This window comes from Scylla paramamosain, chromosome 42 (genome assembly GCF_035594125.1).
Source record: "Scylla paramamosain isolate STU-SP2022 chromosome 42, ASM3559412v1, whole genome shotgun sequence".
NCBI lineage: Eukaryota > Metazoa > Arthropoda > Malacostraca > Decapoda > Portunidae > Scylla > Scylla paramamosain.
The window spans coordinates 6,085,001-6,107,500 of record NC_087192.1 but is presented as its reverse complement, the minus strand read 5'-3'; the positions used below and the strand labels follow the sequence as shown (position 1 = coordinate 6,107,500).

The window sequence follows — 22,500 nt, the reverse complement described above, 5'->3', positions numbered from 1 at the left end:
GCATTAGAAGGCTAATCCGAGAGAACTAGGAAGGAGGGAGGTCTGAGTTTGAATCTGAGAGTTCGTGTTACCAGTGAAGGGAGGGGAGGGGCGGGATGGGAGAGGAAGAGATTTGGGTAAAGGAGGGGAAAGGAAGGGATGGTTGTGCGTATAGAGACGAGGGAATGGGAAAAAGGGAAGGGTAGGGTACAAAAATGCCTTGTAGTGTGGTTGTGTAGGTACCAAAGGATAGGAAGGGTCCTTTTAGGTGACAGGAGGGGAGTCAGGAAGAGTAACCAAGGATTAGGACCAGAATTGGGTTTGGTAAGGCAAGGGGGAGAGGGTGGCGAGGAGGAGCAGGAGGGGAAGAGAGAAAAGGATGGAAGTGAAGAAGAGGGTGAGATGTAGAAATAAGTAGCGGAAAAGGAGGATGAGAGTTAAGAAGGACGTGAAAAGGCGAGAGGCGGATGACTGTAAGAGACAAGGAGGAGAGGAAGAGGAGGTGGGAGAAGAAGAGGAGGAGGAGGGTGGTGGTTTGGGTGTGGTCTCAAGGGTTCATTGGAGGAAACTTTTTAGAGGCACTTAGAGGAGGAGAAAGTGGAGAAACGTTAAGAATATTGTATGCTGTTTCTCATTACTGCCTTCTGGCCTGGCTTAGGAAGGCAGTGAGGGAGAGAAGGGGGAAGGGGGATGAGTGAAAGAAAATGGAGGAGGAAGTAAATGAGGAGAAGCTGAAGGAGGAGGAGAAGGTAAAGGAGGTGAAGGAGGAAGTAAATGAGAAGAATCTGGTGGAGGAGGAAGTAAATGAGGAGAAGCTGTAGGAGGAGGAGGAGGAGAAGGAAGAGGAGGAGGAGGAGGAAGATCATTAGGATAAAAAAAATACAAAAAAAAAGCAAAACCAGTGAATGGATGGAGAACAAAGAAAGGGAAAAAAAAACGCAATGAACAAAAATACGAGAAGCAAGTAATGGACGCGAAAGGAAAGAAGAAGAAGAAGAAAAAGAAATAAGTCGCAATAAACGTAGTTACAAAGAACCGAAACGATAATACGGTTTCGGGAGGGGGAAAAAAAAATAATAATATGAAAAAGGGATAATGAGGTGTAGATTGCGAAAGAAGGGGACGAGATATTTTTTTTTTACCTTTCTTTTATTCTTGTTAACATTATTATAGTAAGATTATGAAAAAAGGGACGAGTTTTTCTCTTTTTTTCCTTAGGGGTCAAGGAATATCAGCAGGTGTAGAGTGTAGGTGTGGGTGAGAAAGTGTGGAAGGTATGTAGTAGGAGATGTGAGGATGCAGGTGTAGTAGGTGTAAAAGGGAAGGTGTGGGAGGGGGCAGGTGTGTGGCAGGTGTGAAGGGGAAGATTGTGTTCGTCACGATAGTAAAAGGTAATTGGAAAATATAAGAAATTTGTCTCTTTTTTTTTTACGTATGAAAGGGAGAGAGAGAGAGAGAGAGAGAGAGAGAGAGAGAGAGAGAGAGAGAGAGAGAGAGAGAGAGAGAGAGAGGATGGTAGTGCAATTTCTCTCTCTCTCTCTCTCTCTCTCTCTCTCTCTCTCTCTCTCTCTCTCTCTCTCTCTCTCTCACGCCCCACACGGACAATAATTCCGTTGTTGCTTCATTAGAATCTGCCCTGACCTCCCTTCCTCTAATTAATGTCTTCATTACTCGCAGCTCCATTGTATATTTCACCAGTTAACCAGATTCACTCGCGCTACAAGTCTTAATTTTCCAAGAAGCCACCTCGCCCCCAGCCAGTAATTACCTTGCCATGCCTCTAGTGTAACCCGGGACTTCTTTTTTTCTTCTCTCACACTCTTTCTCTCTGTTTCTCTCCTTCCTTCCATCTGACTCTTGTTTTCTCTGCCTCTCCCTCAATCGTGCCGAGAGAGAGAGAGAGAGAGAGAGAGAGAGAGAGAGAGAGAGAGAGAGAGAGAGAGAGAGAGAGAGAGAGAGAGAGAGAGAGAGAGAGAGAGAGAGAGAGAGAAGCCTTCTTGTCACAATCCTGCTTGGCCTTGCCCTCATTTTCCTGCTTCGTGTTTCTAGCCAAAGGGTGCAGCGCTGGTGGTGGTGGTGGTGGTGGTGGTGGTGGTGGAGTGGGAGGGATGTAAAAAAAGGGAGCTTAGCGTGCAGGGTCCTTCCTGGTTCTCGGCTGGGGCGTGGCTGTGCTGCAGAAGTGGTCAGGGAGGAAGGATAAGGACGATGAGGAGGAGTCAGAGGGAAGCAAGGAATGGGAGGGAAAGTATGGGAAAAACTAGGAAAGGGAAGGAAGGATAGGAAGATGTAAAGAGGAGAGGGAAGAAAAAAATAAGTATAGAAAAAGAAAAGGAAAATGAAGGAAGCAGAGTAGAAATAGATAGAATAGCAAGAAGAAAAGTAAACTATAAAGAAAAGGGAGAACAGAGTAGGAAAAGAAGGAATGGGAGTGAAAAGGAAATAAATGAAAGAAAGAACGAGAAAATAGATATGCAGAAATATAATTAAACGTGATGAAGGAGTGGAAAATGAAGGACGAATAGAAGGAAGAAGAGGAGGAGACACTAAGATATTGGTGAAGAGGATAAGAAAGGGAAAAACAAAGATGGGAATCATGAGAATAGAAAATACAAAAATCAAGAATATAAAGGAGGAGAAAGGAGAAGAGGAAATGAAGAACATGGAGGAAGGAGGAAAAAATAAGACAAAACAAATATAAGTCGGTGACAAAAAGAGTGAAAAACTGAAGGAAGAGGGTGAGAATGAGGAAAAGGAGGGGGAGGAGCAGGAGGAGATGAAAGAAAGTAGAAAGAACAGTAGATCAGGAAAGAGAGAGAAGAAGTAAAGGTAAGAGGGAAGTAGAAAGAGGATTTGACTGGAGAGGAGGGTTCAGAGAGAGAGAGAGAGAGAGAGAGAGAGAGAGAGAGAGAGAGAGAGAGAGAGAGAGAGAGAGAGAGAGAGAAGTATTAAGCTGGTGGCCGTTAATGTGTGATATATTATTGTGTTTATCTCTCAAATCACATCGAAGAAGCAGAACAGAAGAAAATTAAGAAAAATATGTAATATAGTTAAAATGTGATGAGGAAAAGGATAGAGTAACTGATAAACATTAATTCAGTTCATTACTCAGCAATAATTCAGAGTTAAGTTCAGTAAAAGTACCTGTCTTGAGTACTGTGGGAAAAAAAAAATTCACTTTCGTCGTACAATCTTGAAGCTTCATGAAACTTATGATATTTTAAATAGATGGTGAAGATTTAGTTTAGGAGTGTAGCAATGGAAAATAAGTGGAGGTAACAGCCATTAATGCCATCTAACATTTGAGTTACTTGACCATTTTTTCCATAATCAACTATATATATATTTTTTTCTATGCATGTCTTGGTACCACAGTCTCTCAAATAATTATGTAGCGTAGAGAGGACATGTTTGTCTCCATATTCTTTCTTCTGTGTGTTCAAATTTTTTATGCCTTGAATGTCAGAAAGGGACAACCATAGCAGCTAAGTTCTCAAATTATCAAGACACCAAGTAAAGTTTCGTAAAAAGAAAAGCTAAAAAAAAAAAAAATCTAACAGCTGACAAACAAAACAGCGAAATATTATTATGGAGGAGAAGCACCACACACACACACACACACACACACACACACACACACACACACACACACACACACACACACACACACACACACACACACACACACACACTTCCTGCTCACATCTCCCCATGCGTGTGTGTACATTCCCAGAGGCAGGAAGTGAGTACGCCAGACGCCGCCTGTCTCCTGCACGCTCGCAGCCTCAGGTTATGCAGTCGCTTTTCTGCAAGACATTAAAGAAGTGCAGCTGGATTTTCTCCCTCCACACGGCGACTCTGCAGTTGGTTTCTGCAGCAAACGGTTTTTCCTCTCTAACTGCATTAAAAGTTCCATTCTGTGCAGTCACGCCTCGCCACGGATTTCTCAGAACGGACCGTGTTTACAGAAAGGCGCAGGAAACGGCTCTGGTTGTATTGGATACGTTTGTTTGCTTCAAGGGACCCGGTGTGTGTGTGTGTGTGTGTGTGTGTGTGTGTGTGTGTGTGTGTGTGTGTGTGTGTGTGTGTGTGTGTGTGCGCAAGCTCGAGATATCACGTGAAGAGAGCAGTTGAAAAGAACCCTCGCTTACTCTATAAATGATTGAGTGTGCGAGTGAAAAACAGGGATGAGTGAATTCCCAAATTGATACCCGCTTGTGTCTCCCGAAGCTCACACCCTCCTCACAGATTCTCCTCTCCTCCCCCTGGTAACCTCTCCTAACCTTCCCTACCATCGCCATCACCTCGTCCATAACGCAGTGCTCCCCTACGGTAAAAATGTCACACGCCCTACCTAGTAATTCCCGAAGAGAAGGAAGAAGATAAATGCTAAAAGTGAAAAGTGTTATCCGGGTGTAATTCGTCCCGTATTTACTCTATTTATTTTGCTCCTCCTACTGCCCTTCCTCTGTTACTGAAATTGCATCTCCTCCTCCTCCTCCTCCTCCTCCTCCTCCTCCTCCTCCTCCTCCTCCTCCTCCTCCTCCTCCTCCTGCTTTTGTTTTCCTTCTGCCGGGATCAGATAAACGTTCGTGCGTCAGCATAGGAAAGACGTGTTGTCAACTGTATAATAGAGAGAGAGAGAGAGAGAGAGAGAGAGAGAGAGAGAGAGAGAGAGAGAGAGAGAGAGAGAGAGAGAGAGAGAGAGAGAGAGAGAGAGAGAGAGAGAGAGAGAGAGCAATGAAAAAAAAAATAAGGGGGTGGGGGAGGAAGACAGGAAATGACAGGTAATCTCCGGCAGGTTTCCAGAGTAACTGACACAAACTACATCACATTTTTTCCCCTCTGCCCTTGACACGAAGACTGACACGAGCTCGCCCGGAGATTAATACGCCGGACTCGCCCCCCTCAACCGTCGCCCTAGAGAGAGAGAGAGAGAGAGAGAGAGAGAGAATAGGAATGTGAAGTGAGTGAAAGGACAAGGAAGGAGAGGGAAAGAGAGAGAGAGAGAGAGAGAGAGAGAGAGAGAGAGAGAGAGAGAGAGAGAGAGAGAGAGAGAGAGAGAGAGAGAGAGAGAGAGAGAGAGAGAGGTTATCACGCACGCACGCACGCACACACACACACACACACACACACACACACACACACACACACACACACACACACACACACACACACACACACACACACACACACACACACACACACACACACAGGAACAATATCAGTCCATGGTCCTCCTATTCCTACTCTTCCTACTGCTACTGCTCCTCATCCTCCTCCTGCTCTTTCTCCTCCTCCTCTTCCTCCTCCCCTTCGCAAGCGTTCACGACTCGCCTCTTTCATCGCCTGATATTGCAGCCAGCGTGTAGGTGGCGGGGTGCGGAGGACCAGCACGCCCCTGATTGCTGCCGCGCGACACAAATGTTTGGCGTCACTTACTTCATAGTTTTCTGTGTCTTGCGTTGAAGGGAATGAATGTGAAGTGTGGTTGTGTGTGTGTGTGTGTGTGTGTGTGTGTGTGTGTGTGTGTGTGTTATTAATTTGATGATGTATATAACGTGTTCTCTTCGTTTATTTAATTATCTATTTATTTATTTATTTAACTGACGCATCTTCGCATGGTAAACGTAACATGCTAACAACATAAGTCTGACTGCTGTACAGTTTCTTTAGTAATCACCTACAAATTCATGGACTGGCCTTTTATTACACTCTTATAAATCATTTCGTAGCCCAGAAAAAAAAAAAAAAAAAATATATATATATATATATATATATATATATATATATATATATATATATATATATATATATATATATATATATATATATATATATATATATATATATATATATATTTTCTAAACTTTTTTTCTTATTTCATTCTTTTAAATAATTTTGTACCAAGAAAAGAAAAAATAATCCTCTATTCTTTCTTATTCTGTGTTTTCTATGCAAGGAATTTTTTATGCTACTCAAAATGTTAACAAAAGACGTCTATATCAGTAACATTGTTAAGAAAAATTAGCGTAGTAAATTAAACGCCCACATTTTTGTTGTTCATCTAAATGGAAAACAGCGTAGATAACCAATAGTACTTTTTTTCTTAATCTTCTAAGCTGTGTAAGTCATAGGAAGGTGGAGAAACGGAACAAAGGAAATTTTCTGTTACTAAAATTTTTGACTGAAGTGGTGATCTTTTGGTTTCAGTTTTTGTTCTTTTGTCTCGATGTGGGCATTAAAATCTATCATTATTTAATTCAGTGTATTCGCATTTTTTTTAATGGTGATGATCGAGGATTCCCCATTTTTTTCCTTTTGTCATTTTGAATATTAAAATTTATCATGAATGAATTCGTGTAAAGAGAAGTTAAGAATTAAATAGATGGTGGAAGCGAAGCGTATCGAGACACATCTGAAACTTACTTAACTTGTATCTCCTCTCCATTTTTTGTCATCATTTTTTGGTTCCATTATTTTTTTTTCTTTTAAAAGTGACATTTAGAGTTTAAAGACCTTTTTGCATGATTTTATTTTGAAATTTTCGTATCTGTCATAAATTTAATATGAAAAGACATATTTATATTAGTAAGACAAACAGTACTGTGTGCCACGAAAAATTCAAGTGTGTGTGTGTGTGTGTGTGTGTGTGTGTGTGTGTGTGTGTGTGTGTGTGTGTGTGTGTGTGTGTTTTAAATATTAACGTCATGCTTTTCACGTAACTTGGTTAATTAATTTTTCACTAGCGTCGTGTTCTACTCATCATTATCATTTTTCCTTGCTTAATATTATCTTTTTCGCCTGGCCCAGGTTTTTATGTTACGTAAGTTTAATTAGTTTTTATCAAGAAGACCACCTTGCAAGCCTTTCTCTTTGCCCTTTCCATTCCTCTTTCCCTTTCCTCCTTGCTTCTCTTTCTCCCTCCTTCCCTTCCTCCCTTCCTCTCCCTGAGTCTTTTCCCTAAAGCTTATATTTTGCATACATATGAAGAGAGAGAGAGAGAGAGAGAGAGAGAGAGAGAGAGAGAGAGAGAGAGAGAGAGAGAGAGAGAGAGAGAGAGAGAGAGAGAGAGAATGTGAAATGTTTACTTTTATCTAATTATTGTAAACTAGTGCATGCTTTTATCTACTGATTGTGTAGGTGTGTGTGTCTGCGTTTTCTGTTCCTCAATAATCTGTTTGTGATTTGAAAGAAGCAATGTATTCAAATTTGTGTGTTGCAGTACCTCATTCATAATTAATCCTGCATGTTTGTTATCACCATTTTTTTTCATTACTGTTTTCAACTACCTTTTCACTGGCGGTCTTTATTGCACCACCACCGTTACCTTTACCACCACGGAACCACTACCACCACCACAACCACCACGAACCACCGGTATACTTCAGTACGACTTTCCTGCAGGAGTCTGGCTGGTGGTGAGGATAAATACGGTTCAGTTCTTCCTTTCGTTTCTGAGGGCGTGAAGGCAAGACAGCTGTGAATTAACGTTTCGACTCATTCCTTCACCTTGCTCAAATCTCAAGCTCTCTTACCTTTCAAAAAGAAAAAGCACTAATATTATAGGAAATACACGCACGGCCTTACGGAGACAAGCACCATTGGTCATTCTAACAAGCTCGCCTCGCCCACGTGCTGTTCTTAGGTGGGCACACAACACACAGACTGGCACGCTGGACATGTGCAGGCGTTCGGATCAAGATTTTGTCCTCAAAGATGGTGGTGTTTTTGGTAAGTTGGTCGGTCAGTGTCTTTCTCTCTCTCTCTCTCTCTCTCTCTCTCTCTCTCTCTCTCTCTCTCTCTCTCTCTCTCTCTCTCTCTCTCTCTCTCTCTCTCTCTCTCTCTCTCTCTCTCTCTCTCTCTCTCTCCCCCCCCAACACACACACACACACACACACACACACACATATTTGAATTTATTAGTAGAAGTATTAATAATAATAGCAGCAACGACAACAGTAGCAGCAGCAGCAGCAGACAACGGCATCAACGAAAACACCAGTAATGACAACAATAGGAAAGACAACAAGGACAACAACAACAATAATAATAATAATAATAATAATAATAATAATAATAATAATAATAATAATAATAATAGCAAAGGCACAGAAGAGAAACATTACGTACATATTTCTTTCACCACCACCACCACCACCACCACCATCTCCACCACCTGCATCATTAACAAGAAAAGCAAAGGCAACAACAATACACTCACCCGGAAGTCATCTCATATATTAATCTCTCTCTTTTGAAGGAGTTCAAATAATAAATGTAATTTCTTGCGTTAAAAGAAAGAAAATAAGATAAAACTTAATTTGTATCTCATACAAATACTTTCGTTGTTGTTGGTGGTGGTGGTGGTGGTGGTGTTGTTGTGGTGGATGTTGTTGTTATAGCGAGAGCGGCGACAAAAATGGTGATAATGGTTATGGTTGTAATGGTAGTGGTGGTGGTGGTGGTGGTGGCAATGTTTATTGTTAGATTTATTTTTGATTTATGATATTTTTGTTATTCTTTTTGTTTTATCACACACACACACACACACACACACACACACACACACACACACACACACACACACACACACACACACACACACACGTGCGAATTTTCTCGTCTTCCTCCACACACACACACACACACACACACACACACACACACACACACACACACACACACACACACACACACACACACACACACGTGCGAATTTTCTCGTCTTCCTCCCTCGAATTTTTTTTACTGATCGCAACTCTTAAATTTCTTCCTTCCTTGAACGGGGCAGAGGAAAGTGTGTGGGGATGGCGAGTGTGGGTGGAGGACAGGAGAGGGAAGGGAAGGTGAGGTGAGGGGCGGGGGGAGGAAAGGGAAAGATGCAGCACCACACCACACCACACCACACCCTTGGCAAGCTAGTGAGGAAGCAAGAAGGAGATTACTGGAAGTGCTTCATTCACGCACTTAGGCGGCGGAAACTCCCCCTCTCAGCTGGATTTAACGCCAGTGAAACGATCCCGCGGGAAATCTGAGTGACGTTTTTTCCTGCTTCTTGTTTACCTCTTGTTTCTGCCAAAGGACGTGAGGCTGGGAAGAGCTGGAGGCAATTTCGGCTTGGATGCTTTTGGCAGTGGTGGTGGATTGCGGTGTGTGCGTGGAGGTGTGTGTGTGTGTGTGTGTGTGTGTGTGTGTGTGTGTGTGTGTGTGTGTGTGTGTAAACGTAGAGGTGCACACGCTATGGAGGTTTCGGTGTCAGGAAATGAAAGACAGCTACCTATACATTACTCATGGAATGTTTGTGTCGATCTGTTGACCTTCTTGTTCAGTCGTGTATCTGTCCGGCGCAGAGAGAGACAGGAAGACTGAGCGCCAGTGGAGTTTTTTATGGCCCCACATTGTGATGACGCTCACACACGCAAAGGCACACGCACACACGCACGTCAACACCTGTGCGTGCGTGATAGCTATGCTTGTCAGTGTCTGTGTTCGCAGTTAAGTAGTTTAAACAGTAATTTAACTGCCTTGACAATTTATTACCGATAGGTGGCTAATTGAGACTGGGGAAAGGCAGAGAGAGAGAGAGAGAGAGAGAGAGAGAGAGAGAGAGAGAGAGAGAGAGAGAGAGAGAGAGAGAGAGAGAGAGTAGAATCGGCTTTGTCTCTTTCTTCAGGGGACACCTAATGTTTGAGTGATTTAAGTTTATTTTTTCTTTTTCAAGTAGTGTTTTTCTTTCTTAGCTTATCGGACTTAACTTTGTGTTCCTTTCGTGTAATTTCATCAGTCGTCTCTCTCTTTAGTGTGTTTTTGTCTTTCAGAGCTTTCCCAAAACTTTCTTCTCTTCTCGAGTACAGGAAACTGGCTGGTATGAGAGCCAACTTTTTTCTAGTGTGTGTGTGTGTGTGTGTGTGTTTGAATTATGCCCTAAAGCACTCTGCAGCAACTCCTTCAGTAACTAGTGGAACTGGAAGACTCCTGCGTATAATCTTAAGCATCATCTCACATTCGTCTGGTCCACTTCCTCTGTAATGGCGGTCTGGTATGCGGTAAGCGACTCCCGGAGGACACTGCGGCGGAGGCAGGAAAAGAAAAATAGAACGGGAGCAGTTGCCTCTTCTCAAACAACATTAATCCCTGCTGTTAATGAGTTGCGGTGGTCTCTTGGGGGAAAAGAGACAAAGAAGTTAGGAATGAAATGCTCTCAGGAGAACTTCGTTCCCCGCGGCGACGTCCTGACAGACAGCCAAGGAGGCGGAAAGGAACTTCAAGGACACGTGGAGGGAGCGAGGGACAGAAGCCGAGGTGCAGGAGGGAGGAAGAAACACTTGATGATCGAGGGAGGAGTCTGGCACAGGGATGGAATAAGTTACGGGGAAATGTATTTAGGAGGAACCCTGGTTTTGTGTAAAAAGCCAAGTAAAATAAGAAGAGAAGACGAAAGATAGGAAGAGGAGGAAGAGCTGGAGCAGGAGTAATAGAATAACTTAGCGAAATGGATCTTAAAAAATGAACCTTGGATCTCTGTAGGAAGCAAATTAAAAAGGGCGGAAAGGAGGGGAGAAGGCAGAAGGGAGTTACTTCAAAGGCGTCTGGTCACAGTGACTGGAGAGTCCAAGAGCCACACTGAGTCCCGCGCTGCCCGCCGGTCACTGCCTGGCCCTTGTGGGAAGCCCGAACAATTTTATTCCATTTTTGAGCTCTTTTGAAGTATATCCTTAATTCTGAATGGTAAAAAAATAATTCAAGATGAGAGAGAGAGAGAGAGAGAGAGAGAGAGAGAGAGAGAGAGAGAGAGAGAGAGAGAGAGAGAGAGAGAGAGAGAGAGAATTTGCATATTACAATGGTTCTTTACTGCAAGGTTTCGTCATTATGCACTCGAGACATATCATACAACGTAAAATCTGCTTGTCTGATCTTTCCTTTTTGTTCTGAAATGAGTATTGCATTGCATGATACGAGTTACCATCTTTTCCTGGTTTTCACGCTCTGACTTTCCGAAGAACATAGGAACACGAGAGAAGCTGCGAGATGTCTAGACACCTACAGCTGAGTGTTCCTTTATAAAACATGAATATTGATATGCAACTTTCGTCTCCATCCATTAACCTTTATGTGCATCCTCTTTATTTTCCACATGACTATGATATTTGTATGTGATGGCAATAGGTCATATATCACTTACTGATTTAGATACAAAGCAACTGTTGTTTTTCTTTTATGTTTTTATTTTTAATCGTGTATTTATATTAGTGTCATTATTCTTTTCATCACCTTCATTATTTTCCACATGAATATAATACTTACATAGTAACAACCCTTACCATTTACGGACTGATTTCCTTATACTGTAATTGATATATGTTATTTATTTATTTATTTATTTTCTATTCATATTGATATCATAATTCCTTTTAGTATTGTTTGCATCTCTTAATATTATTTGGTTTATATTTTGGCCCGCCTTGCTATTGCTGTGAATTCTTCCCTGGAGGAATGAAAGCAGGAAAAGGAAAAGCACCTTCACTTAATGTCGGAAACACATGCACAGCTTAAATCCAGAACGTGGCTGACTTGCGGCCACGAGAGGACAGCAGCTTAGAGAGAGAGAGAGAGAGAGAGAGAGAGAGAGAGAGAGAGAGAGAGAGAGAGAGAGAGAGAGAGAGAGAGAGAGAGAGAGACATTCAGTAACATAGACTAAAAGGAAAAAAATAAAAGGAAGAAAAGATGAATAAAGAAAGAGGAAGAATGAGAGGAGTTAGTGAATGACTGACTGACTGCCTGACTGCCTGACTGACTGAGGGACTGACTGAGTGATTGACTAAGCGTTCGTGTGAAAGAAGGAGAGAGATGGCGAGAGAGAGAAAGAGAGAGAGAGAGGGGGGAACCCGATCTAGCATCAGGTTTCGATTCAATCTGTGTCACTTTTGTAGTGTTCCCTGCCAAGTAGAGGAAGAAAGGAGGGGCGATGCGGGGAGGGGCAGAGTTGTGCAAGGGAGAGAGAGTGATGGAGCCAGTAAAGGGAGGGAGCGGCGAGGGCAGGGGAAGCGCGCAAGAATTGGAAGGGAGAATGGAATAGGGTGTTAGTGTGAAAAATGAAGGAAAGATTAAGGGCGGACGTATTTTTTCCCCCTTTTTCCCATTCTCCTCCTTTCTCTTCTATACTTTTCTTCCATTGACAGAAGGAAGGAAGTCAGTGAGAGGAGACAGGATGAGGTTCTTTGTTTCGTTACTTTTGTTTGTGTGTGTGTGCGTAAGAGAGAGAGAGAGAGAGAGAGAGAGAGAGAGAGAGAGAGAGAGAGAGAGAGAGAGAGAGAGAGAGAGAGAGAATATGGTGATAGATTTTCAGCAGCTGAAACTGATAAACATCAAAAGGAATTTCAATAAACTGACTCTCTCTCTCTCTCTCTCTCTCTCTCTCTCTCTCTCTCTCTCTCTCTCTCTCTCTCTCTCTCTCTCTCCCGCACACATTTATTGCTCGGCACAGAATCCTGAAAAAGAAAAATCGCAAAGTTTCTCTTATTTCTTTCTTTTATCCCTCGTTGTCTTGTTCGTGATCCTTCTCTATGATTTTGTCTTTGTTCGCACGATCTCCCGCTAACTCCCTCAGCTCCTTATCAGCCTCTCATCCCTTCGCCCCTGCGTCTGTTTGTCTTGATGCACACGCCTCTTTTATCGCTAGATGGTTCAATGTCGCTCTGGGTTTGTCAGTTTGTTATTACTGGATTTGCTCGGTCACACACACACCCACCCACTTACACACACACACACACACACACACACACACACACACACACACACACACACACACACACACACACACACACACACACACACACACACACACACACACACACACACACACACACACAGAGACACCCATCCCTCCCTCATGCACACACTCTCCTTCCTTTCTTCCTTCTCTCTATTCTTCCATGTCTTTTTACTCACTCTTTTTTCCATTCTTTCATTTGTTCGGTCACACACACACCCAACCACCCACCCACACGCCCACACACACACTCTCCTTCCTTCCTTTTTTTCTTTCTATCCTTTCTTTCATATCTTTTTCCTACTCTTTTTTTTCTTTTCTTCCAATTACGCACCTCTCTGTCCCCTCTGTGTCGCCATCCCTCCTTATCAAACAGAAGGGAGGGAAGCAAGCAAGCTCAGTAAGCAGGAAAGTCGATGTTTCCACCCGTGCTTCACCCTCGTCTGTCCGTCACGCGCGTCCTCGCCCATAAACCAGCAATGTATCACTGTGGGAGCGATTTGTCAGGTGGGTGCATCCCTTGGGGCGCTCTGCTTCTCATTAGTGCTTGCAGGTGGGGACTGTGTACAGGCGAGTGAAGACTGAGCGAGGGAGAAAACAGGAGCAAGAGTAGGAGGAGGAAAAGTGTAAGAAGGAAGAGAGTGAAGGATGTGAGGTTGAAGTTGGGACTTTTATGGGAGAGACAGAAGGAGGAATGGGAAGAGAAGAAGCCTAGGAAGGAAAAGAATGAAGGTTTTGAAGGAATAGAAGTTGAGAGTGGGACTTTTTGAGAGGACTGGCAAGAAGAGAAGCGTAAGAAAGAAGATAATGAAAGTTTTGAAAGCACAAAGAGATGAGATTGACGTTGTGACTTTCTTGAGACAAGCAGGATTGAGAGGAAAAAAAAAACATAGGAAGGAAGAGAAGGAAGGCCATAAAGGAATAGAAGGATGTAAGGTTGGGATTTTGCAGTACATACATGAACAGGAGTGAAAGGAAGTGTTTAGAAGAGAGAGATGGTTCTGAAGAAACAGAAGTTGGTGTGATTAAGGTTGGGACTTTGTGAGACACGAACAAGAATAGAAGAAAAAGAAACATTAAAAGGAAGAGAGGAGAGGTTTTTATTGGAGAAGGAAGTAAACGATGCTTTAGAAGAATGAGTTCAGGGAAAGAGAACAACAGGAATAAGGAGGAAAAAATAAACGTATCAAGTTAGAGAATGAGGAACGGAAATGCTAAAAAAAAAAAAATGGTGAGGATAAGAAAGGAACATTATGGAAAAAAACAGGAATAGGAGCTGGAAGAAAAAAAAAGAGTAAGAAGGAAGCGTAGGAAGGTTGTAGGGAAAACGAAGGAAAAAAAAATAAGGACAAGGCGGTGAGGCAATGTGGAAGTGGGATGTGGGAAAATATTGGAGGCTGCAAATTGATTGAAACCTTGGAAGGCGGAAAAAAAAAAAACTTATGGAGGAAAAATGCGAAACACGAAAAGAAAAGAAAAGAAGCGTGAGGAGGAACGTGGCTGGGTGGAAATTGGACAACGAAAGAAAGAACGAAATATAATAACGAAAAGAGGGGAAACTCGCGAAAACGTAAACTTGGAATAAAAGATAAAAAAAAAAAAAACTACTGAAAACTTTAAAAAGTAAATAAAATAACAGTAAAGGACGAAAGATAATAATTGTGTGATGAAAAATACTGTAATTCAATTTCAGAAAATCCATCGCAACAAATTATTGAAAACAATTAACATCAGGAGTCTTGAAAAGGGAAAAAAAGAAACAAAGAAGCAAAGAGCAAACAGAAGGCAAAAAACGGAAACCTCTAAAGGGAAGAGATTGGATAACAAGGAATGAAGGAAGCACTTTGATTCTGGGGACAAAGGATTAAAAAAACAAGAAGAGAAAAGAGAGGATGAGAAAGGAGAAAGGGTATGAGGGAAGGGGAAGAAGAAGAAAGATCAAGGATTAGGTTCGAAAGAGGAGGAAGAAGAGGAAGGAGCAAGAGAGAGGAGCAAGAAAAGTAAGTTGAAGATAAAAAGGAAGATGAAGAAACAAAGCAGAAGAGGAGAGAGAAGCAGAACAAAAAAAAATGAGAAAAGAAAGGACTAAGAAGAAAGAGAGAGATAGAGAAGGAGCAAGAAAGGAAGATAAAGGTAAGAAGAAAGAGAAAATAACAACAAAAGATAATGAGAACGGAAAAGGACATAAAAAGAGGATATAGGAAGATGAAGGAAAAGGAAAATGAGGGGAAAAAAGCGAAGAGAAACAAGGATACAACAAAAAAAAATGAGGACGAAGAAAAGACGAAGAAGTATTATTGACAAGGAAAAAAAACGAAGAAAAGTAGGAGGAGGAGGAAGAAAAAAAAAGTGACAAGAAAAAAAAGAAGAAAAGTAGAAGGAAAAAAAAACTGACAAAAAAAAAAAAAAATGAGATGGGGAATGAAAAGTAGGAGGAGGAGGAGAAGGAGGAGGAGGAGGAGGAGGAGGAGGAGGCATTGGGAGGAGGGAGTGCTAAGAGTATGTAGAGGTTCTTGTTGACCTGGGTACAAGTTTCGTGCCGTTAAGGGATGACTGATGAGCCTCTTGCGTGCTGTGTAACTGCTTCTCCCTGCTCCACCTTGCTGCTCCTCCTGCTTCTGCTGTTGTCTCCTCCCCCACGTGCCGGCTTCCTAACCCTGCTGTTTCTTCCTACTTCTCCTCCTCTTTCAGTTTCTCCTGCTTCTTTGCATTGTTTCTGTTCTTATTTTTCTGTTTGTTTTCTTCATCTGTCATTTTTTTCAGTTATTGTTTTTGTTCTTATTTTTTTTTTCTGTGGGTTTCTTTTTATTCTACTTTTCGTGTTCTTCATCTTTTATTGCTGCAGTTTTTCTTTTTGTTCGTTTTCTTGTTTCTTCTTCAGTTTCTCCAGTTTCTTTGTTCTGTTATGCCCTTATTTTTATGCTTTTCTTCCTTTTTCATTCTACTCCTCCTGTTCTTCCTCATCTTTTATATCTGCAGTTTCTCTTTTTCCTGTTTAATCTTCCCCTTCGGTTTTTCCTTTTTCTTTGTGTTGTTCCTGTCCTTAGCTATCTCCATATTCGTTTTTTTTATACTCCTCTTGTTCTTCTTCATATTTTATTTACTTATGCATTTTCTCCTCTTGCTGTTTCTATCTTTTCTCTGTCTTCTGTTTCCTTGTCTTCCTCTTCCTCTTCCTCTTCATCCTTCTCTTCTAGTGCAATTTCTGTCTTGCTCATGCATTAATTTTCTTCTCGTTGCTTCTGTCTTTCCTACTTCTCTTTCTCTTCCTCTTCTTCCTCATCCTCTTCCACCTTCCTCGTCTCTTCCACTTCCTCCTCCTGTTACCGCTCCTCCTCCTCCTCCTCCTCCTCCTGTTGTTCTTCCTGGTCACTTCCTCCTCCTTCCCACCGCTGTTAATCTTCTTTCCTTCGTAGTTGTTATTGCTTTTCCTTCTTGATTATTTATCTGCCTTTATTCCTTGTCCTGTCCTGCTTTTCCATTATCTCATTTTTCATCCTCGTGTCATAAAAGTGTCTTTGTGCTATCTCTCTCTCTCTCTCTCTCTCTCTCTCTCTCTCTCTCTCTCTCTCTCTCTCTCTCTCTCTCTCTCTCTCTCTCTCTCTCTCTCTCTCTCTCTCCTTTTCCTTGTTTGCTCTTTTTCTATCGTACGGTTTGCTTTCTGTGTTTCTCAGTTTACAGTGTTGCTATTGTTATTATTATTATTATTATTTTTATTATTATTATTATTATTAGTATTAGTAGTAGTAGTAGTAGTAGTAGTAGTAGTAGTAGTAGTAGAACGTATGTCACAGTCGCTAGTATTATTATTTAAAAGTAATTATATCTCATCTTCATTTTCACCCTAGTAGTAGTAGTAGTAGTAGTAGTAGTAGTAGTAGTAGTAGTAGTAGTAGTAGTAGTAGCAGCAGTAGTAGAAGTAGTTGTTGTAGCAGCAGCAGCAGCAGCAGCAGCAGCAGTAGTAGTAGTAGTAGTAGTAGTAGTAGTAGTAGTAGTAGTAGTAGTAGTAGTAGTAATGGTAGTAGTAGTAACTACGTATTTCATAATCCTCAGCATCATTATTTAAATTAAAGCTAATGATATTTCTGTCTCATTTTCACTCCATGTTGTTGTAGCGCCGTGTTATTCCTTGAAACTCTTAAGATTATGAGAATATCTGAAGGTTAATTGGGATTCACATCTGGTAAATTAATTTGCGTCTGCCGCGAGGTGGCGGGGACAGGCGGAGAGGTCGTCTGTGAGCCGTCCCTGAAGACCCTTCACTTAAGCAACCCTCGCCCACCGCCGCTTTCCTTGCATTATATACAGCCAAGAGCCTCGTTATACCCGCCCCTGGCAATGCTGGTGTTCTTGTTACCTGCTCTCCGTGAAGGGATTACTAAGACTGTGTAGTCCAGCGACGTGTGATGTTTATTTTTGTATTGTGACGTGTGTGTGTGTGTGTGTGTGTGTGTGTGTGTGTGTGTGTGTGTGTGTGTGTGTGTGTGTGTGTGTGTGTGAGTATACGCATAAAACATGTACACACCAAAGCTGGAATACAGGATTTCCTCGTACATTCCCTTCCCTTCATCTTTATCGCAGTCTGTGTCTCTGTATTCCGTCCATCTCTCCGAGTTCACGCCTACCTTCATCTCCTCATATACACAAGTTTATCTCTTATTCCTGTACCTCAATTTTTTCCACGTTGATGGAAGGGTGAAGGCGGAAGCGGTAGCGGCAGCGGCAGCGGTGGAGGCGGCGGCGGCGGCGGCGGGGGAAGAGGACAGCGTTCCCTTATATCCCGCGGAGACTTATGTGTCTCTATCGCGCAGGGCAGCAGGGGAGAGGCGAGGTTCGTAGACGCCCTGAGGGGAGATGAACACGCGGCGAGAAGCTAAGTGTCTCGCTGCTAGATTGCCGCCGAGGGGAAGAAGTATTGCGAGCCACTCGGGGGCCGTCGCTCAGTGCTTCATCTCTGACACTCGCTCCGTCCCTCCTCGCACATTATGACTCGTATTGTGTGAGCGCTGCGCCGTTTTGTGTGTGCCCGGCCGACCCCATGCTGATACTGATGCGAGGGAAGGCAAGACAAGGCAAGGCAAGGCAAGGGGAGGAATGCGTGTGTTTGTGTGTGTGTTTGTGTATGTGTCCCTGTCACTGAGTGTGAGTGGTATAGAAGACGAAGATTGAAGACGATAAGGGATAGTAACGACACAGGATAAGAATATAGGAAAAAGTAGATTGCGTTTCTGCTATTCGTATGTGTCTATGTCTGTCTGTGAGTAGTATGGAAGGAGATTGAAGGTGATAAGGGAGAGGAACGACACAGGATAGGAATACAAGAAAGACAGAGTGTGTTTTCCATTTCAGTGTACGATTATGTCTGTCTGTCTTTGAGTGGTATGGAAGGGACAGAAGGAGATGAGGGATAGAAAGATCGCAGGATAGCAATACGATAGAGACAGATTGTGTTTTCTACTCTTGGTCACTTTAAATGGATGTTTTTATGTTCAGTGTCCGCCGGGAAGTGATCGTGAGGTGTGCTAAGTGGCGGTCACTCGTTATGGTGTTTGTGTATCAGTAATTTATGTGCCGTGACGCTCATTGTTCTTCATTATTTCCACATTTTTCGTGCTCAGAGAGAGAGAGAGAGAGAGGGGGGGGATATACCATTTACTAGAAAACAATACAATTCTTTTTCTCTCACTACCACAAGTTCTTTTCCTCTCAGCAGTCTTTAATGTCCCCTGTGCCTCCCTCTCTTCCTTTCTTTCCTCCGATCATTTCATTTTTTCCACCGCATCGCATCTCTCTCTCTCTCTCTCTCTCTCTCTCTCTCTCTCTCTCTCTCTCTCTCTCTCTCTCTCTCTCTCTCTCTCTCTAAAAGTCTGCGCTTTGGATAACACAGAGAGAGAGAGAGAGAGAGAGAGAGAGAGAGAGAGAGAGAGAGAGAGAGAGAGAGAGAGAGAGAGAGAGAGAGAGAGAGTTGTTTGAAGTATTTAATTAGGGAGAATGATGATTAATACACCGCAATTATGACAGAATTTTAGCAAGTTGACAAAATCGTAATTAGAGTTACCTCACTTTTTTTTATTATTGTTGATGATGTTGACAGTAGTAGTAGTAGTAGTAGTAGTAGTAGTAGTAGTAGTAGTAGTAGTAGTAGTAGTAGTAGTAGTAACGATATTAATTAATGATGATAATGATAATAATAATAATAATAATTACTATTATTATTATTATTATTATCATTATTATTATTATTATTATTATTATTATTATTATTATCATCATCATCATCATCATCATCATCATCATCATCATAGTAATCAGAATAAATAATAATGATAAAATAGTGATGATAGTAACAATAGTAATTGATAGCAGCAGTGGTAGTCATAGTAGCAGCAGTAGTACGAGTATTAGTAGTAGTAGTAGTAGTAGTAGCAGCAGCAGCAGCAGCAGCAGCAGCAGTAGTAGTTATACCAATAATAGTGATAGTAATTGTCAATAATATTAAAAAGATAAAAGCACCAAAATATCAAAGTAGCAACAGTGTCAGACCACCACCACCACCACCAGGAAATCACGTCCGCACTGGTCCTCTCAGGGGAGACAGCTGAAGTGGCCCGCGCGCTGCCGTAAAGCTGCGAGATTGTCCGCTAATGAGGTGGTCTTGGCTTGCTTTATGGAAGGAGAGAGAGAGAGAGAGAGATAGACGAGAGAGAGAGAGAGAGGAGAGAGAGAGGAGGAGAGAGAGAGGAGAGAGGAGAGAGAGAGAGAGAGAGAGAGAGAGAGAGATGTAAGGGGGGTAAGAAGCTCAGGCATTAAATACTCTTCTTCGTCAGTCTCCTTTTTCTTTATTCCCGGAAGCGCAGCCCAGGTATTGTCTCTCAGCCTGGTCCTGTTCCTGCTGCCGCCCTTCACACCTGCACTCCCACCGCGTCTAATTAGCTGCTGCACGTCCTTCCTGCTTTGCCTAGCTCGGAATCCTGCCGTTTGTGCGGGGCGAGACTGCGCTTTTCACTTTTTTTTTTTTTTTTTCCTCAAGAGAAAGTGAGAGTTTGTCAGTGTGTTAGTCAGTTTTCCTGCAGTATGGGGAACTTAAGTAAATATTTTTTTTTTTTCATACTAGAATGCAATGGTGGTATATCTAAATTTAGATTCTTTCATATAGGTATGATCTGCCTGCCTTTGTTAGAACGTTTGTATAAGACTGAACAAAATTTTGTCTACATAACAGCAACTAACTCGATATTGAGTTTCCTAACAGAATCAGCAAAGCGAGGCACAGTCTGGTCTATTCTCCGTAACATAAAACCCTTGAGACAAGTCAGACAAAATAAAAAAATTATAAATGTCAAACTTGCTGCCCTCTACTTCCCTAGGACACAATGGGGAGGAAACAGACTGAAAAAAAAAAGACACAAAAACAACGAACAGTATAGGTTGACTCTCAAGCAATTCTTTATTTATATTGTGGAGGAGCTACGGTTAAAGTCCTATGCGTTTAGTCATGTCTAGTCACGTTTATTGATTTTACTGGTGTGGTGCAAGCTCCCGGCAAGAGATGATGACACCACTTTCGTTAACTACGCGGTATTCAATAAAGGGAAGATATTTTTGAATCGTGTGTGTGTCTCTTAAATGTGTGAATGAATAATACATCTTTGTATCATAGTTTTTTTTTATTTACCCTTTTTTATCTTTGTGTTTCTGTCCGTCTGTCAATTTCCCTCTCTCTCTCTCTCTCTCTCTCTCTCTCTCTCTCTCTCTCTCTCTCTCTCTCTCTCTCTCTCTCTCTCTCTCTCTCTCTCTCTCTCTCTCTCTCTCTCTCTCTCTCTCATATTGTACCCCGCTGTCTGTCATCCCTCTCATCTTTCCAATCTTTCTAGTTTTACTTTCTCGTCTTATTCGTTTGTATCCTCTTCTTCCTTATCCCTCTCCCCATCCCTCACTCCCCCACAGCCCTTCTTTTCCTCCCCTCCACTCTCCTCTCTTCCTCCTTCTCCTCTTCCCCCTCCTCCTATCCGCTTTACTGGATTTTAATTGGAGTTGTAAAAAAATCACTTAATTTGGCAAAAATACGTTCGTGCCTCATGAATGGTGGAGGACAAATGAGAAAAACCAAAAAGAAAAAAAAATTGCTCCGTACCTCAGCGTTCGACTTAACCTTCTCCCGAGACTCCTGGGCTCTCTGGGGTCACGAACCTTGGTCACCGTTAAGTATACGCTCGTTTCCTGAGACGTCTTGAAGCACTGTGAGCCTCGGAAGGTACTGGACCGCGAGAGTCTTGAGGTAGAGAGGTAGGAGAGAGTCTATGAGGAACCAAGGACAGACTGGGGCTGACCTAACCAGTAGTAGCGTGGACCATGTGCGGGGAGCTGACTTCTCTCAGTGGCATGCCATTGTGGAAAGAGAAAAATTTCGTTCGTGGACTGAGAAAGAAAACCAGAGCAGGAAATATTTATGTGTTTTGAGCTTAGAAGTTGCACGTGTGGAGAGAGAGAGAGAGAGAGAGAGAGAGAGTGGGGAAATGTTAGAGAATGTGTGACGGAAATAGAAGGAAATAGTAAGAAAGTGAGGAGAGTGGTGAGGGAAGGAACAAAACATATACTGAATTTATCGAAGTAAAAAAAAAAAAAAAAAAAAAAACTCGTAAAACATGAAACGAGGTAAAAACAACAGCCAGGAATGTATAAAGTCACGCCCCAGTGTTCTGAATTCCACACAATGAAGAAAATAAAAAGGAAAAAGAAAAGTTAGAGTGAAGAAGAAGAAAAAAGAGCAATCGCCTCCAGTGTAATAAAAATCGAACGAAAAGAAAGAGAGCAAATAAATACTAACAACAATAATAATGATAATAATAATCCCGATAGTAAATAAATCCAAAGTTTCTCCGTTCCCTCCTTCATTCGTTTATTCACGTAATCCATACCTTACCGCAGTGGCCGTCACATTCCGTCACTCCTTCATCCTTACTCATTCATCAATACATGCCTTTCCTCCTCCTTCCCTTCTTACTCCTCCTCCTCCTCGTCTACTTCCTTTTCAAATTCTGACACCTCTTATCGCTCATTTCCCCTTCCCTCTCTACCTCTTCCTCTCACGCTCGAAGATTACAAGCCGGAAGAAGGATGTGTTTCTGTTTGCAATGATATGAATTCTCCCGAGTGGACTAAGGAGTTGTGTTCAAAGGCTCTCCGGAAGTTCTTTGTGGCGGCCTTGACTAGGGAGATGAACGGCGCACCATCCATCTTGGCGCCGCTGTCGATACTGTACGAGCCGAGTGAGGCATGGTAGACCGGGACGACCGCTACCTCTCTCCCCGCCCCTCCAATTGCTATACTGACGTGATGTCTCGAGTTTTTTTACGTGTCTTGCCTTTTTTCTTGCCTTTTTCTTGTCTTTTTTCAGGGCAGGCGAAGGGGAGCAGGTGGACTTGTGTGGTTAATGGTCTGTTTTCTTTCTTTTTCTTTTTTTATTCTTTATATGTGTGTTTGTATTTTTTTGTGTGTTTCTTCGAGTGTCTTTTGTTTTTTGTTTTTTTTTTATTGAAGGCTTGAGTGTTTTTGATTGTTTATTGTGTTTTTTTTTTCCATTCTTTCTTTCTCGCGTTGCAGTTTGTCTGTCCGCCTGTCTGTCTGTCTGTCTGTCTGTCTATCTGTCTGTCTGTCTATCCTGGTTCTCACTTGTGTTTGTGTTGTAAGTTGAGGCAAGATAAAGTTTGTTTTGAGAAAGAAAGGAAGGAAGAAAGACAGAACCAAGGGCG

The 22,500-nt window shown here is 42.2% G+C and overlaps 1 protein-coding gene across 2 annotated transcripts in view; it reads left to right on the top strand.

The window, feature by feature from the left end:
- The window catches only part of LOC135093164 (nephrin-like), a 143,251-nt gene that overhangs the window by 100,483 nt on the left and 20,268 nt on the right, over window positions 1-22,500 (top strand). The gene's annotated exons all lie outside the window — the stretch shown is intronic.